The 19133-nt window shown below is 47.9% G+C and overlaps 2 pseudogenes; one reads left to right on the forward strand and one right to left on the reverse strand.

The window, feature by feature from the left end:
- Positions 1–2611: 2611 nt before the first annotated feature.
- On the reverse strand, positions 2612–4953 carry LOC120702193 (annotated as a pseudogene).
- Positions 4954–11711: 6758 nt separating this feature from the next.
- Positions 11712–12848, forward strand: LOC120702195 (annotated as a pseudogene).
- Positions 12849–19133: the final 6285 nt, after the last annotated feature.

Genomic DNA, 19133 nt, shown 5'->3' on the forward strand with positions numbered 1-19133 from the left:
GATTTTTTAGCGTGAGAAACATTTTGTCCCGGTTCTACCACCCGGGACAAGGGGCTTTTGTCCCGGCGGCCGAATCCCGGTTCCAAAACCGGGACAAATAGCCCTTTGGAACCGGGACAAATGGCCCGATCTGTAGTAGTGTGTTCATCTAGAAAAAAAACTAGCTATTACCACATTAAATGATGAATAAATAGAAAAATGAACATCATCGATAATAGTAGGTTTGTGTTATAACTATTTAATCTTTTAGAAGAATAGATGACGTATAGAAGATTAAAAAATAGATTGGATCCATATATGGATATTGCAACTCAGACCCCCCCCTGGTGGCAATTAAAATCTGTGTTGAATAGAATTGAAGCAACCCTAATTTGTATGGAAACAAGAGGAGAAACAAAATAAAGTTCAAGGAAAAAGTTATATTAAGTTCAATAACCCAAAAAATATGTTTCTACATAAGTACATACCCTTTATCCTGAAAAATGAATTCATGTTCCAAACCATATAATATGATGATAAGAAGAGAGAATGTCTTGGTCTGGGTCACTTAACAAAACAATGACATTAAAACAATAATGACAATGAAATAACTAAAAAAAATCTTATATAAATTTTCTTTTAAGTGAAAAACCTAAATTTTAGTGTGAAAAAAAAACTAGTTACCCGCGCTATTTGCGCGGGCGACCTTGCTAGTTTTTTTTTATTTTAGTGTCTTACATACCTGTTTCTTGGAACTTTTGCCTAACGTTGTAGCGGTCTTACTTTCTGTAATAATTATTATGATCTGATGTATTCCGGAGAGAGGATATGTCTGAAGCAGGAAGTACGTCATCTATTATTAAAAGAATTATGTCAAACCGTTTTAACAAAGAAATTTAAAAACATCTTCATTCACCATTTTGTTGACCGTGTTTGAAATTATGCTGAGAAACGTATTCTAAAAATGAAACATTTTGACCCCAAATACTTCTATGAAAAACATATTTGCTCTACTGCGTCCTGCTGCAGCAGTCGCTCGGTTTTTTTTAGCACGTGCAGGCGCTCGGCTGGCTGCCGTGTTCGGGTCGCCGGACGCGTGCTCGCCTGGACTCCTGCTTGCTTGGACCAGCTGGCCCGCTGCGCTGCTGCGGTACTTGGTCAACGGCGTCGCTGCGCGTGGCGGTGTGCTCGAGCCCCCTCCCCGACGTCAAGAACTCCTGCACAACAACAGAGAAAAAAACGCGGCTGGGGTGAATGGACCCTATCGTTTTACATTAAAAGGAAGCAACTGCAGCATTATCCGGTCGCGGAAAAACTTTCAAATTCTGATCTATGTTCGAGAGGGTCCAGCCTTGCGGCGAGCACAACGAGGAGATTTTTTACTTTTTTTCGAATAATTCGGGGGGGGGGGGTCCCGCCTACTCAATTAATCGAATAGGCAAAGTTCAGCCATACAAGTGCTCCCCGGTATCCCAGGGGTGCTACAAAAATTTTGGAGGGGAGAGAAAAAACGGGAGGGAGGGGAGGGTACATCAGAGTGATTACAAAAAACTTTGAATGAAAAGCTTCCAGGCCTCCATCTCAGGTTGACGCTTCTTGAAGCGGCATTGCCAGAGGTTGATGTCTTGAAGGGCGCCCCGCAGCGTCTGTTCCCAGTTTTCATCCTTATGGTCGAAAATCAAAGCATTTCGGGACAGCCAAACACGACGAGTTAACAGGAGCACAACCTCTACCCAAGTGTTAGGAGGAAGACCATCGGGGCAAGGATATTCCCACGGGGTACGAAAGCAATGCTCATTTGTGTGGATCCCAAGAGTAGACCAAAGCCGAGACGCCGCAGGGCAGTGAACAAAGATGTGAGCGTCGGTCTCAAGCTCATGGGCACATCGCTCACAGTCAGACTCATCTATGGTCCGGATGTTCTTGTGGTACAGGGCGGCCCTGGTATTCAGCCGCCCACGGAGGAGAAGCCAGGAGAAAAAACTGACTTTGGAGGGGAGAGCGCAAGACCAGATTGTACTCGCAGCCGGGAGAAGAGACCCGGTGGAGCGGAGCAAGGAGTATGCAGTGCGACTGTTGTATGGCAGGGGTGGGGAGGATGCAAGAAGGCGGCCGTCCGGAGTATCAGGTAGGGAGATGTGAGAAGTGAGGCGGCGGATGTCGGCAAGCTCTGTTGCAGCAGCATTGGTTAGACGGGGCCACAAGCCCAGATTGAAGCCATGACCAAGAACAGAATCGACAAAGCAGCCAGGGAAGGTGCAGTGCGAAAAAAGAGCTGGAAAGGAAGAGAACAAGGGGCCAGCGCCAACCCAGTGATCAAGCCAAAAAGCAGTGGTGTCGCCACGCCCAAGCTGCACGGAGGTGATGGAGCATAATGGGGGAGCTCGTCGTATATGAGCCGTGCAAGGAAGCTGTCAGGCCGGTGACGGAAAATATTTGGGTACATCCGTTGCACCCAAACTTTCCAGGGAGGGGAGCACGGGGAGAGGAACTTGTGCACAAATTTCATGAGCAGACAGTGATTTTGACATTCAAGATCCTTGATCCCGAGGCCCCCTTCGACAAATGGGTAGCAGACGCTGTCCCACGCCACCAGTGGCGGAGGACTACCGAAAATTTAGGTGTGGCGGTGTATTTATAGACTATAGTCATATATTATACGGAAATAAAAGTTCATAACAAGAACATCGTTCAGAAGTACCTTAAATAAAGAAAAATATGTAGAGTACTCATCAAATCAACAATTGGACCAAAATAAGCTGTGAAACAATGAGAAAATATCAATTAGTAGTGAAACATTAGAGTAAAAATATTAAATATAATACGAGATATACAATTAGAGTATAGAGTTATACCGATAAATTTATTAGTTGCGTCTAGGATACTTTGGCAATTTCATATTCATATCTTTCTTCTTTTGAAATGACTTTTTGATAGATTCAATATCAATTCCTTTAAATATCTCCCTCTCAATATACACAACCATTAAGTCATTAAGCCAACCATTAGACATCTTGTACTTATTATTAGACATGATCTGATGAAAAGATAAGATGAAAAAGAGTAGTTAGATAAGATGATGCCATCCTAACTAAAGCTGGTCCACAAAGCTTTACCACACTAAATGGTGGATTGCGATGTGTGAATTGGTATATTTGTATAACTCATGCCAGCATGACAGACACTGAGTTACCTATGCATAGTTGTGGAGTTGTGGTCAAATCAAAGACCAATGTCTAGAGCTTTATGTTCTGAGTTTTTGCTTGGAAGCTAACCAGCATTTCTATACATGGTTTCTGTCAGAAATCGAAATATCAAGTATTTAAACAGGCCAAGTAATACTAGAGTTGCATACTATGGAGCAATATGTTCCAACAATCCAACAGGCAAGGCTGTAACAACTATTTTACTTCCATGATTTGGCCAAGAAGTAAGTGTAACCAGCAATGGTGTACTTTTGCCGTTTGAATGCTTAAAAGCAGTACAAGAACTGAAGTATTTAGAACATTGGAGTTTTTGAGTGATGTGAAGTGAACTTATTTGAAGTACTTAGAGCCCACAAAGAGTTAATGGTACAAATTGAACTGAATTGGCAGAGGACCGAATTCAGATACTTCAGATATGACTTGATTCTGATCATACGGGTTGCAGTTGGATTAATTGGCTACTTTCAAAGTAACAACAATCTGATTGTACCTGCAAGAGGTCCCCAACGTTGATTACAAACGTACCGGGCACAGGCTTCACATCCACCCAGTAGCTCGTCTCGTCGTCATCGGTTTGCTACTTTGCTTCACCTGCAGGCCACCCGCACAATCCTGTGCGAGGACGGTGAGCACGCCGGGGTCTGTGTGCGAAACGAGGCCCATGGTGCGCTCGGGCTCGGGGCACACCGGGTAGTAGTGGCAGTCCCTGACCTTACCCTCGAGGCACGAAGCCTCCTCCAGCCTCGTGGGCCCGAGCGGCCGAGCCCAAGCCCCTCGGAGAGGAGCCCCAGCAGGGCGCGCCCCACGGCGGTAGCGTGCGCATCCCACTCGATGGCCTCGTCGCGGCAGACGGCTGGGATGCGCGCCGGCCGCCGGGTCGGGCCTCTCGGGCCCGAACGCTATCTGGATGGTGTCGCGCCAGCTCGCGGCGGGGCCCCGAAACAGGTTGACGTTGGAGGAGTAGGAGACCCCGCCGGGCATGGCGCGGCGCGCTCGGCGGCGGGGAGCTCGTTGAAGGCGCGCACGGCGGCGAGCGCCAGCGCGGGGTGCTCCTCGGGGACGCCGAGGGCCCGGTGGTGGTTGACCAGGTGGAAGAAGCCCCAGCTGCGGGCGGCCTCGGCGGCGGCGAGGGGCGCGGGGAGGGAGAGGTCGACGACGGGAATGGAGACCCCGGGGCGCGGAGGCGTAGGGGTCCGGCCGCGGCGCAGAGGCGGCTGTGGGGCGGGCGGCGGGCGGAACGTAGCGGGGGGAGAAAAAAAAATTTGGGCCTGGGCTTAGGTATGGCGCTCGCCATACTGGGCCATAACAGGCCCTCCGCCCCTGCACGCCACCAAGCTCTTAGCCCCGGAGCAGCGATCCTCGCCTGTCCAAAGGAAGGCACGACGCCGGCTATCTAACATTTCAAGGACAGTTGTAGGCAGCTTGAGGGAGCACATATAGTAAACAGCCAGACTGCTGAGAACAGCATTCGTAAGAACAAGCCGACCTCCAGCAGAGAGGAGCCGGGCGCGCCACCCGGAAAGATACTTGTCAAAAGCAGCAATGAGGAGAGCGTAGTCAGAAACCAAAAGCCGAGTAGGCGAGAGAGGAAGCCCCAAATAAGTCTGGGGAAGGAAGACAGAGAGCAGCCCAGCACCGAGGCAAGAGAATTCGCCACGGCCGCATCCACATGAAGAGGCACAAAGGTGGACTTGTGAAAATTAATTGTCAGGCCGGTCGCAATCGAGAAAGCAGAGAGGACGCCGTGGAGAGCTTGGATGGCCGTCATTGTGGCAGGAACTAGAATGAGAGTATCATCGGCGTATTGTAGTACAGGACAAGAGAGGTCAGGGACAATCGGGTGGCGAAGATCATCGCAGTCAAAGGCAAGGCGTTGTAGGACGTCAGCCACAACAATGAAAAGGAAGGGCGAGAGGGGGTCGCCTTGCCGAAGCCCGCGCCGATAGCTGAACCAGCGCCCAGGCACCCCGTTAAGGAGGATGCTAGTTTTCCCCGTGTTAAGAATGGTAGAAATCCAGCCAATCCATTTGGAGTCGAAGCCCCTGGTCTCGAGAATAGCAAGGAGACTGTCCCAAGGGACGGAGTCAAAGGCTTTGCGAAAATCCAATTTCAAGGCAACCGTGGGAATTTTCCTTTTGTGACAGCAAGCAAGGAGGTCAGCGGCGTAGACATAGTTCTCGGCGATGTTCCTGCCATGGACGAACCCGGTCTGGTCGCCATCCACAAGAGAAGTAATGTAAGGTCGGACACGGTTTGCCATCACTTTGGTGAAGAGCTTCATGGGACAGTTTTGAAGGGAAATAGGGCGGAAAGCATCGGGGTGCGTGCAGCTTCTTTTTTTGGCAGGAGCACAAGATGGGCACGGTTGAGAGCATCTAGGTCCAGAGAGCCATCATGGAAGGCAGCAAAGAGGTTGAGGACTGCCGGCTCGATCTTGGTCCAGAAGGAGCGGTAGAAGGAGGGACGAGGGGATTTTTTACTCACGAGAGAAAATTCGTTCCAGCTAGAATTCGAACTCACGACCTCGTGGGAGCGACACTACCGAACTGGGCTAATCAACTCGGCCGCCCAACCTTTCGCCAGACAGAAAGCAAAAGAGAAACAACGAAAACTCCAAACTTAAAACTTAAATTACTTCCTCCACGCTAAACAAAACGACGAGCAATTCAAACCACAGCTGATGCCAAGAACTCTGCACAAGAATAGAAGACAAGCAAAAGAGGAACAACAAAAACTCCAAACTTAAAACTTAAATTACTTCCTCCATGCTAAACAAAACAACAAGCAATTCAAACCACAGCTGCATCACAACAAGAGCCGGTCCAGGGGTGATCACAACGTTCAGGGGCGGTCGGATCAATTGGAGGACCGGATAGACAGTTCAGAACAATCTAATCTGAGTTAGGAATTGCATTTTCATATTTTGGCATAGAATTTTTAAGAGTTTTGATTCATAATGGGTATAGACCTTTCCACTCTATAAATATAAAGGGCTATGGCCGATTGAGATACACTCAATCGAACAAATCAACTATACATTTATTTTTTATCTTCTAAACCATAATTCTCTCTTTCTAACCTCTCCATGCTATTCGTCTAGATCTCCATGAGCATAGATGGCATCCTAAGGCTTGCTGGTCAACATATGGCACGCCCGGTGACGTTCACGCCCTGACGGGTCCCTCCCGGCTGATAGCTTCGATGGCTTTGTTAGTTTGCTCCTAAACTAGTTGTTCTTCGTCATGTAAATGTGTTGGTTATCCTTTGCTGGTTTGCTCATAAAACCTCGCTGTTATTTACCACGCAAGCGTCATAGTTACCCATTGAGACAACTATTCAGACGAAACTCTAGAAAACTGGTATGATCGGTTTGCGCGGTCTCATCGTCCTTCAGTCTGTTTGCGATCCACACGCTTGAATGCTCCCGTGTATTGATTGAAAACTTGCGTCACCACGCGGAGGGCGAAGAAGTCCTGCAGGCTCGTAAGCCACCTCGCGATATTGGGGACCAAATCAGGTGGGAAGTAGGGGTGGCGGCGTTGGCAGATTGGAGCAACTCGCAATTTCCGCAACTCCCGAAGAATGGCCTCCTTGCTGACACTACCTTGCAGATCTGCGTGAATAGGTATGAGAAATCAGGACGGAAAGGATTTGGGCAGCTAATGTTGTATTTTTGGTGATCTAATATTGTATTTTTGACGGAATATCTAGAAAAAGTGCAATGGATGAATTTTTCAACAAGAGTCCAAGGTTGTAAATATGGCGTACCAAAGAAGATTTTCATCTTCATCAACAAGAGTCCAAAGTTGTAAATGTGACGTACCTTATCAAAGAAGAAGATTTTCATCTTCATCGAGCGGCCACTGGTCTAAGAAGGAACACTTGACCTATAGCATAGTTGTTTTTGCTGCTTTTTTGGGTTTTCTTAGTAGGCTTGGTTTTTCAGTTGTGTTTTGCGGTTTAAAGTTGTTTGTACCTCTTTATTTTTTATTCTTCTAATAAAATTACGGTAAATTTCTTACCGTTCACTAAAAAAAGGATTTGAGCGGCTAAGTGCCCAACCGTATTCTCGTCCAAACCGAGAACGGCGCGGATCGATCTCGGCACCAGCACAAAGAAATGGAGAAAATCCGAGCGGGCTATGCTATGGTCCAAATCTAACTGACAGTTCTATTCCAGGCAGGGGCAAGGCCCATGACGCTCGCTAGTCTGGCCGTCTGGGCCGCCGGAGAAGTCGACTCCGACCCACACACTAGGCCCAAAAAAACCACACCAGGCCCACCACTACTACTGTCGTGTGTGTTCACCGAGCACACCAACAAGATTCAACGTTTCCCAAAAGCTGTGCTTATCCCTTCGCTTTCCCCTTGCGACAGTTCCAACAGGGCGAATCGAAGGCGATTCCCGTTCCGGCGGCCAAATCGGCGGGCTCTTCGCATCTCCAGCGGCTTCACCGGCGCTGGAGGATGGGGGAGCCTTCGATTTGGCCGTCCGGTATATATACTCTATACTACTAGGCTTAGTTTGAGTAGGTTAGGGATAGGTCTACCCAGACGGCTGCGGTTATGTGGGTTCTTCTACCTGCGTCGAGCTGCTTCCAGAGGACGACGACGTGAGGGTGTTGGGGAGGGCTTCAGTTTCGGCGTGGCCTTCTGCGACATCTCCGATGGCTTCCCTATCCTTGTCTGCGGCGATGGCGTGAGGTTTGTTTTCTACCAACTTGTGAAATTGGGTTGGTTTCCTCTTCCCACCTCTTCTGGTGGTTTACTTCCCCTTCGGTGTGTATTGTTGTCTGGCGAACTGGGGCTGTCAACTGCTGAGGTGTCAGATATCCAGTTCTCCGGCGATGTGATGGCCTTTGGCCATCTTGTTAGGCCCGCTCGTTCAGCGAGTAAAGTGTGCGTCGGTTTTGCCGGTGTACCGCTCTGGGTGCCGCTCAAAATCTGTGTTTTTTCGTCGGGAGGATGGTCGACTTCAACGAGACTGTTCCGGCCGTCGGCGACGAGGACATCCGGGAAAAGCTTGCAAGGATGTGGTTGTATTTTTTGTATTTCTCAAGGGTGCCTTTGTAAGCGTTGGGATGTAAAACATCAGAATTATGTGTGAAATAAAATCCCGGTTTCTCAAAAAAAAAATGCAACGTTTCCCCCTAAAAAAACAAGGTGCAACGTTTTGCTGTCTGCAGGTTATGTAAAAAGAGACACATTTAGCAATCTGCAGGTTGCAACTATCACGATTCCCCTGTCGAAATCCCTGCTCCAAAACATTTGACCAACATGGCAACATTGCAACAGCAGGGCCTTGCCTGAATTTCTTCACCGGTCAAAGCAACAACGTTACTACCTGTCTTTTAAACCATAGCATCCGCAAAACGAAAAGCAACACCAACAGTTCTGTAACTAAGGCTGCTTGATGTTTCATACAACATCTGTAACAGAGCACGCAGGACAGTAAGGACCGGCCACCCCTCTACTACCGCAGAGAGAGAGAGAGAGAGAGAGAGAGAGAGAGAGAGAGAGAGAGAGAGAGACTTTCTATTAAGAAACTAAGCATCCACCAGGTTACCAGTAAGGCAGGTTGATCCTGATCAGCCGAACCACCCAGATCTTGAGCATATCAGATTGCCATCCCCATCCATGCAATTTGCATCAGAATCGACGCCTGGTCTTGTTCAGCAATTTCTCTGCGGTAGAAGGGGCATCTCCTTAGCACGTCTATACGTCATTCCTTGGCACTTGTACATCATTCTTCAGCAACGTTGCTCAAAATTTCAAGTGCTACAACTTCTGCAAAAGGCGCATATGTCACATCCGGTTTATGAAGGCAAACCGAATGCATCTCATATGTGCGGCAGGATCAGTTTTCACACATATGATTAACCATAAAGTGAATATCACAACGAGTGCAAGCATAAAGAGAGTATTAAGTAACTTTATTACAAAACCGAATGTCTTAACCGAATAAATAAACGTCTATAGAGTAGCAGCGGAATCTTCTTCAGCACAGGCAGATGACTGGGAGACATACGCCTAGAAATCCTCGAAGTCTTCTGGAAACTCCGGACAGTTGTTATTATGGTCTGAGCAGCAAGTATGCAAGGGTGAGTACATTTATGGTTGGTACTCAACAAGTGGCAGGGAAACAACTATAATATATGCAAGGCTAATTCAATGAATAGCTGACACGATTTAACTGCACTCAGCAATTTTAGTTGATCAAATTTTATTAGCAAGCATTAACTAGATATAAGTATATACCATTAAACTCATAAGATAAACATATATATAGAGGTAAACAACAATTAACCATAAATTAGAGCATCGATTTAGATCAACTTCAAGTTCAATTATCATGTGAGGGTCCAAGCCGCTCTTGACCGTGAGCATGGCTAACCGGTTAGTTTTAACTCTGCAGAGGTTGTACACTTTACCCACAATTCGTGTTTCCCATGTCGCCCGGGTTTGCAAGGCCCTTAAACACTTCCTTTGGTGAGTGGCTAGAGATTCACTACGAGGCTTTTCCAAAGAATCACTATATGTACGCACTGGTCCCTTTTTCTGCGGTGCCTCGGAAGACGAAGCTTCCTTCACCCGCTCCTCAAAGCACGATAACCCGAAAAATCCACCAATCAAACGCCCCAGCACGACATATAGATCATCTAGTTACTTAGCCAAGACCAGAGCCATATAGTATTGTGGTTGCACTGTTTTCCTGGGTGGTTCTCCATGTTCCAATTAAATCATATACTCTTGATTAACAACATTAAGAATCATGAACATGGGATAAAAACAAGTATAACATTTGTATCATCATTAACCAACCATAACCCAAAGTATAGCAACTAGCATAGCTACCCAACATGAAATTAAACCCAAGTTGATCAAGGAATAAGGTAAACAATACTATGCATGCCCTTAACTCGGTTCCCATCATATTATAGACACATGCACGTACATAAAAGTAAATGTGATAGATTTGGTGATTTCATGGGTCAAAAACATGATCAAGGGTCCACTTGCCTTCCTCAAACTGCTGCTGGTCCGGCCCTCCGAAGCCTTGATCTTGCTGCTGCTCCTCGAACTGCGGATCGTCTATCGCATCGCACACGCACATACAAACAAACAAGTATAAACAATAAGAAACAGTACACCAGACAACATAAATAGTATAAAAAGAGGTTACTAAACTATACTACTCGTCGCAACGATCGCGTGAGCGCAAGAATCATCAAAAACGGATCTAAAACGAGAAAGTTATAGCTAAAACAAGATCTAAGGGCTAAAACTTAATTAAACCTTATACTCGGGGACTAAAACATAAAAGAAAGGGCTTTTCCGTAAATACTTTTCAATAGCAGTGGACGGCGGGTTAATTTTGAAAAAACAGAGGGGTTTATGTGCAAAAAGACCACGGTTGACCGGTTTCTAACTTAGTTGACTTGGATCCGATCTAATTTGGGCAGTTCGATTTAGATCCAACGGTTAGGGTTCTTTGGGGCGGGCTGGCGGCGGCGTGAGCGGCTGGCGATGAGCTAAGCGGCGGCGCGCGGCGGCGGGATGGCCAGAGTAGACCAAAACGGCCATCTGGGCTTGGGTTAGGCTCGGATTTGGGTCGGGGAGCATGTTCGCGAAGTCGCGAACTCGATTAGGGGATCTGGACAGCGAGACAACGACCGGAGCAGCGCTAGCGGCGGCGCATGGCGGAGTGAAAACTCCGGCAAGCTAATGCGCTGGCAAGAAGGCGAGATAGGAAAATAGACGGGGTCGGCGAGGTTCCTCTCACCACAGCGAAGCTCCGGAGCAGCGATGTCGTCGAGGAAACAGAGGGGAATGGTGGCGAGCTCCGAACTCGACAAAGGCGGCGGCTCTGGGAGCTAGGGTTAGCGAGGGCTAAGGCGGCGGCTGCGGGTTTGGCGAGGTCTAGGGGGGGTCTTGGGTTCCTTTTATAGGGGCGGGGCGCGGGCCTTGGCGTGCGGCCCAAGGGGGGCGCGGCAGCGCGCGGTCGGGTCGGACTCGAGCTTGAGTCCGGCTCGGTCGGGGGAGGGAGACGGTCCCGACGGGCGGGGCCCTCCTGGCGGTGAGGCAGGGAGGGGAGGGGGCGCTGGGCCGGATTGGGCCAGGGGCGGGGAAACGGGCCGGAGGGAAGGGAAAAAGAAAAGGGAGGAGGGATGGGCTGGGCTGGAAAGGGTTTAGGGGAAAGGAAAGAGTTTTCCATTTTCAGAAAAAGATTCAAGCACTTTCAATTCAAATTTAAATTCAAAGATTCGAATTTAGATTGAACAGCAAACAAAATAAGATGCAAAGGCAGCATGAAATGCAACAAAACCTATTTTCCTTATATTTCTTTTTATGGCTAAATATTTTATTTTAAGCTTGCGATAAATGCTCTAAATTCAAGATAAAATAAATAAAATCTTATCGAACCTACAGAAAACCTAATTAAATTTATTTAGGCTCCTAATTTGAAAATACGGGTGTTACAACATATGCATTTGGTCAAAGGGTTTGGAGATAAGGTTGGTCAAAGATGGCAGACAATTTCATGTTCGGAGATAAGGTACGGGTGAATGCACACTCCAAGGCCTCCGATGAACTGCGGGCGGGTGCTGACTGCTGAGCATGGATCCAAGCCTAGGGTGGAAAGTGGAAACGCTCTACTGTCACGGTCGTCTCTCGCCTCTTGCGTGGGCATCGAAACGGGTTTAGAGGGCGACTCCCGTTTCGACCGGAACAAGTGAACAGGGGGTTATAGTATTCTTCGCCTTGCACAGGACGGGAGGTTCATTAGCCACTTCTCCCACCCAGGGCACGAGCTCGTGAAGCGGCACTACGTCGGGCCGTTCCTCTGCGACATGTGCTGGGAGCACCTGTCCGGCCCCGCCTACGGCTGCGACTTCGGCATCCGCGAGTCGTGCGCCGGTCACCCGCAGGCGCTCACCTCCGAGGCGCACCACGCGCACCCGCTCGCGCTCGTCCAGACCCGCCGCGACGTCGCGGCGCACGTCTGCGCCGGGCGCTGCGCCGCGGGCAGCTTCCTCTACCGCTGCCCGCCGTGCGGGTTCGACATGCACCCGCGCTGCGCGCGCCTGCCCCAGGTCGTGCGCAGCGCGCGGCACCCGGAGCACGACCTCACGCTGGTGGTACTACCGCTGCGCCGCGTGCGACGTCGACTCCCACGTGTCGTGTGCGGCCACCGCCGGCGACAACCGCAATGGCGCTGGCCACGACGCCGACGCCGTTGTTGATCAGATACATCAGGCAAGTGCGGCGCAAATGAGAATTCAGGCTGCGATGATGCAAGCAAGGCTCGCTGTGCAGGGTTCCAGGAACGCGGTGGACCTAGTCAGCCCTTCCTGTAAGTTCCCCTCGCATCCGTATTTTGACTAGTGTTGCATTTCTTCATAGATTATATTTCGGCATATACTGATATACATTGTGTTCTGGGAGCCTGTTGCTTATAATGTTTCTAATATTTTTTTTACCATTATATTGACTGTGCAGATCCTGAGTCGTATACGGTACGAAGAGACTACTTCTTCTAGATCTGAAACTCTACGCACTTGCTTTGGAAGCCCACCAATAAAGTGCTTCAACATTCCGTCACAAAATATGTAGCATGTATAAGATTGGGTGTGTTTGTTATGTTTACAACTTCACATGTGTGTTTGTTTAACTGTCTGAAATGATATGGCTCAATTTGAATAATATGCTCTGAATTTGTATGAACTGAATTTTTTAATTGTAGCCTTGGCTGGCTGCAGAAAAAAGGCTAACAGTTGAAGTACATTCCATTGCATGTTGAAAAGTGGGGAACGAAATTAGCATTGAAATGAGCTGCTCAAACCTTTGTTTTAGAAATGATGACACTCAGACACGAGAAGCCAGTTGACTTTTAGTTCATTCCGGCGGTCGGGAACGACAGGAATTTAAACGGAGGCAGTAAAGTCTAAAGTGTAGTACTCCCTCCATCCTTTAAATGGTGATGTTAATGAAAGGGTGAAGCTCTTACCTTGTGGGTCTGGTCTGTTCGAGCTTCTGAAACATTTCCTTGCGTCTTTTAAAAGGGTGTGCAGGTAAGCAGTCAAAGAACGAGGGAAGCTTCTGTTAAATCAAGCAAACCAGAGTTTTTATCCCATCGAAATTTCTTGTTCATTCCTTGCCCCCTCGCCTCGAACCTAAATTTTTTTTACAGTACCCTGTACTAGTAAAAATTAACCCTAGTAAAAATTAACTAAGCCTAGAGGAGTACTACCGAGCATTACTGCGTGAGATTTGTCTAACCTAGATTTGTCAAGCCACGGGATTCGACCAAAATGGTCCGAATTTCACCGAAATTCGCCCATCACGGAATGGTTAGAAACGAATTTAGTATTTCAAAATTCGAATATTCCTCGGAATTTATCACTATTACAGAATATGTCTTTATTCCCCTATATTTGTCCCGACCACCATTTGACCTGGAACCAATGTAGAATTTTATCCCGGGTTCAACACCTAGGAGCCCGAGAGAGGGGAGGGGCCTTTGGTCCCGGTCCGCCGGGTCCAATGACCCCTTGGCCCACTGGTTCCGGTTGGAGCCACCAATCAGGACCAAAAGCTCCCGCACATACCCTTATCCCCGTCTTCCTCCCCTACCCGAGCCATTTAGTTGATCAATTGTTCTTGCTGTTCTTGGCTCGGATGGGGAAGTTCATGCCCAACTGCTCTAAAGGTTAAAAACTTGATCCTCATCTCTTATATTGCTTGTGTAGCTCGTTCCATGGTTTAGAAATAGAGACATTTGAGATTTTTTAGATGAAAAAATGTTGGAGTTTTTTTATTTATACACCATTTGAACTCAAATGTGATACTTAAGTTTATGTAGATATAATTAACTTGTATTAGTTGATTTAAATGAGTATATAGAGCAAATGTGTGTGGTGTTCTGTATCACCGGCTAGTAAATCTATCTACATGTTACTGGCTCGGATGGCAATGCAAGAAAGGACACAAGATTTATATTGGTTCGGACTGAATGTCCGTGCAGTTTGAGGTTCTCGTGTTCTTCCATTAGTTTAATAAGAAGAAAGTAGTTTACATGAAAAACCTACTTAGAAAGGTTCTAAATAGGTGGCGCACCGGAAAAAAAAAGGCAAAGAGATTACTCACTACTTGGGTTCACAACTAAAGCGGCTAGATGTTTTGCACCCGCCTGACAGCACAACTTCATTCTTGGTTTCCTCAACCAACCTATCAACCGTCTTCTCCGTGTTGTTAAAAACACGAGCATTCCGTTCCTTCCAGACGGACCAAGTTACCAGAATCTACATCATTTCTCAGCAACGCTGCACAAAATTTTAAGTGCTACAACTTTTGCAAAAGGCTCATATGCATTTGGTCAAAGGATTTGGAGATAAGGTTGGTCAAAGATGGCGAGTTTTTTTTCGTGACCGTCAAAGATGGCATACAAATTCATTTTCGGAGATAAGGTACGGGTGAACGCACTTCGATGTTTATTGTGATGCATCAGGTACGGGTCTGGGCTGCGTCCTCATGCAAGATCGGCGGGTGATTGCTTATGCTTCCAGAGCCCTCAGGCGACATGAGGAGAATTATACCACTCACGACTTGGAACTGGGAGCAGTGGTGCATGCTTTAAAGATCTGACGCCATTATCTTCTGGGTAATCCCGTTCATATATACTCAGACAACAAGAGTCTTAAGTATAATCTTCACTCAGAGCGAGCTTGCGCCAGAGACGGTGGTTAGAATTGATCAAAGATTATAACATGGAGATTCACTATCACCCGGGCAAGGCAAATGTTGTTGCCGTTGCACTGAGTCGCAAATCAAGTTGCAGTTGCGTCTCAGTTACAGTTTTATATGAAACTTTGTGCCAAGAAATGGAGAAGATGAATTTGGCTATTGTGTCTGAAGGTACTCTTGCTAACATCACCCTTACTCGAACACTTCGAGATCAAATTGTTGCTGCTCAGAAAGATAATGTGGGCATGAAAAAGATTAGACAACGGCTCATGGAAAATGATCCAAAGGCTGCATGTTTTCATCAGGATAACGAGGGTGTGTTATGGTTTAAGAACCGGTTGGTGATACCTAAGGAGTTGGAACTTCGGAAACAAATTCTTGATGAGGCTCACCTCTCTAGGTATTCCATTCACCCTAGCAGTAACAAAATGTATCAGGATCTCAAACAATAATTTTGGTGGACAAGAATGAAGCGGGAAATCGCCAAATATGTGTCTGAGTGCGACATTTGTAAAAGGGTTAAAACGAGCCACTTGAGATCAGCTGGTCTTCTTCAGCCGCTGGCTATTCCATCAAAAAAATAGGAAGATATTAGTATGGATTTCATTGTCGAACTTCCCAAAACTGCAAAAGGATATGACTCCATTTGGGTTGTAGTGGATCGCCTCACTAAGCTCACTAAGTCCGCTCATTTTATTCTAGTCATGACAGGGTATAAATCCCACCAATATGCTGAGCTATACATTGCACGGATTATGAGCCTTCATGGTATCCCTAAAACCATTATATCTGATAGAGGCTCACAATTTGTTGCATGTTTCGGAGAATAGCTGCATGCATCTCTTGGTACTCAGTTCATTCACAGTTCTGCTTATCATCCTCAGACCGATGGACAGACAGAGAGAATAAATCAAATTCAGGAAGATATGCTTAGAGCATGCGCATTATCTTATAGCGAGAAATGGGATGAATGTCTGCCATTGGCTGAATTTGCTTATAACAATAGTTATTAAGAAAGCATCAAAATGGCTCCTTTTGAGGCATTGTATGGGCGGAAATGTAGAACACCATTGAACTGGTTAGAAGCCAGTGAAAGAAATTTCTTTGGGCCTGATATGGTTAATGAAGCAGAAGAACAAGTTCGCCTCCTACAAGTAAATCTCAAGGCTGCCCAATCCCGCCAAAAGAACTATACAGATAAGAGACGCTGGCCTTTGGTATTCCAAGTTGGTGATCCTGTTTATCTTCGAGTGTCGCCAATGAAGGGTGTTCAACGATTTGGCGTGAGAGGAAAATTGGCACCTCGATACATTGGACCTTTTTCTATTGTTGAACAATGTGGACCGGTCGCATATCGCCTGGAACTTCCTTCGCATCTAACAGCGGTTTACAATATATTTCATGTCTCTCAACTCAAGAATTGCCTCCGTGTTCCAACAAAGGTAGTTGATATGGAGAACCTCCGGCTGGAACCTGACCTTGGTTATCCTGAACATCCTGTAAAAATTGTTGATCACAAGACTCGAATTACTCGGAATCAAGTCAGCTACTTTTATAAAGTTCAATGGAGTAATCACTCCGAGCGAGAAGCTACTTGGGAAATGGAGGAGTTTGTTCAATCAAAATATCCCGAGTTGCTACAGGCTCGTTAAGATACCTATCACCCTCACTTTCTTTTCAATTTAGCATTCACATCGTAAATCTCGGGATGAGATTTCTTGTAGTGGGGGAGGCTGCAACACCTCCAGGATAGATGATCATCAATCACTAAACACAATTTAGAAAATTCAAACTTGAACCAAAATTTAGTCAAATTGGCTTGACTTGGTCGAAACCGGTCCTACCGGTTTGTCAAACCGGTGACACCGGTTTTGCCACCGCTTAGGAGAGCAGTGCACGCATCGCGGCGTGCCCCGTGTCGGTGCCGGCGTGCGAGCGCCACACGCCAGCCATCCTCGGTACGGTGGGCGTACGTGCTCAGGGGAGGCCGCAGCCAACGGGCGGGCACCACCCGCCGTCGCCCATGCCGAGACTGAGCGCCGGTTCGGTCGTCGCCACGTGCCAGCCGCCCAGAGGCGAGTCCTCCCCTCTTTTCCAGCCATCGTCGGCATCCTGGACGTCCTCATTCATTCCCCCAGCCAACTTCAGCTCCTTTCCTTCTCCCACTCTCGCTCAGCTTCTTTTTCTACCTTTAGACATAAGAACAGAGCTAGCAGACCACTCTTGCGATCCAAAATCTGGCCACCAATCCTCCATGGATTCCAAATCCCTCACACCCGAAGCTCGCCCACCTCCCTAACTTCCTCCCCAACCCCTCCAACTGCAGCCTCGACCCCCACCTCGCCGGGAATCGAGGATTCCCCGGCCGCCAGCATCCAGTGCGCCCGAGATCCACCTCGACGTCGAACTCCCACCTCCGGCCACCTTTTCGATTGCCCAGCTGCTCAAATTGATGGTACGTGAGCTGTTGATGCTCATGATCTCCCCGTTCTTCCACATTCGCGTTGTTTCTGCGCTCGTTCCCGAGCCTCGCCGCCGGCCGAAGCTGCAGCTCGCCGCTGGCCATGGCAGGCCGATCCTTCTCATGCACAAAACCCATGGTGGGATTCTCCTCATCACGTAGATAGTGTAGGTGCCAGCCCAGTTGGCGAGCGGCCTCGCCGCCGGCATGAATGACGTGCCACGCCGCTGGCCCTGGCACTGCCTGGGCATGGCGTGCGTGCGTGCGTGGCCTGGGAAGGCAGGTGTAGGGTCGAGATGGCGGACTAGAGGGGGGGTGAATAGTCTTTTCTAAAACTAATTGTGCCGGCTAACTGAAACTTAAGCGGAATTGAAAATATTCGCTTAGCCAAGACTTCACCCCTCTAACTATGACTCTAAGGCACTTCCAAAAAGATCCTACACAAAGCAAATGGAGTGCCAAGCTAGCAAGAGCTCTCCTAACAATTCTAATGCCAAGCCACACAAGTCTAAGCACTAGTACTTCACAAACCGGTGGAGCTCCTACACAATTCTAATGAGCAAAAACACAAAGCCAAACCTAAGCTCACTAGATGCTCAAGGACAAGGATACACAATCCAAATCCAAGAGCTCAACTTGCTTAGCTACACAATCTAAGCAAGAGCAACTAATTAAGCTACACAAGCTAACTAGTTACACTACAGAGCAACTACACAAGCACAAGATATAGAAAAATGTAAATACAAGGCTTGTGATTTGGAGAATGCAAACCACCGAGAAAAGTAGACAAAATTGACACGGTAATTTTTATCCCGAGGTTCACTTGGTTGCCACCAAGCTAATCCCCGTTGAGACAAGCTCCAAGGTTGCCGCCGATCCTCTTGCTAGTGGTGACTCTCAAGTCACACTCTCCCACGTGGAGTGCTCACACCGAGCTCTAGCACATGATCCGGCCGAACCACTTGTTGCTCTTCACGTCTCGCTCAACTAGAGTTGCTCTTCGCGGCTCCCGCGGGGTGAGCACAATACCCCTCACAATCTCTTCTCCGGAGCACCGCACAATCTTCTTGCGGGCTTCAACGGAGCCTCTTGCCACCAAGCCGTCTAGGAGGTGGCAACCTCCAAGAGTAACAAGCACACCGGCTTGCAACACGATCACCTAGTGCCACTCGATGCAATCTCTCAAAGCAATCGCACTAGAATCGCTCTCTCACTCGATCGGATGATTACTATCAAGTTAGAGTGAGTAGAGGGCTCTCAAGCACTCTCACACATGGACACCAAGTCCCCAAGGTGCTCAGCAACCTCAAATGGCCGTCCACACCCTCTATTTATAGAGGGGGCCCCAAACTAGCCGTTACACTCAAATCCCGTGAAAACAGAGTTTTCGTGGACTGTCCGCCTCACAGAGACTGGACCGTCCGCCATTCAAAACCAACGACTAGAACTGCAATGATTATGTGTCAGAGTCGACCGTTAGAGCCCCGGGCGGACTGTCCGTACCCCTGGGGCGGACCGTCCGTAGTTCAAAACTTCGAACCAACCGATTTTGCAAACGTCTGACTAAATCTGGAAGTGACCGGCGGACTGTCCGCTCCCCAGGGGTGGACCGTCTGCCGTTCAAAAAGTGAGCACACATAGAAACCGCAGTGTTTCTATCTCAGAATTTTCAGTAGGAGGCGGACCATCCGCCCCCAAGGGCCGGACCGTCCGCAGTACAATTTGGACACCCAAGACAAAACT

The sequence above is a fragment of the Panicum virgatum genome, chromosome 4K, assembly GCF_016808335.1.
Source record: "Panicum virgatum strain AP13 chromosome 4K, P.virgatum_v5, whole genome shotgun sequence".
Lineage (NCBI taxonomy): Eukaryota > Viridiplantae > Streptophyta > Magnoliopsida > Poales > Poaceae > Panicum > Panicum virgatum.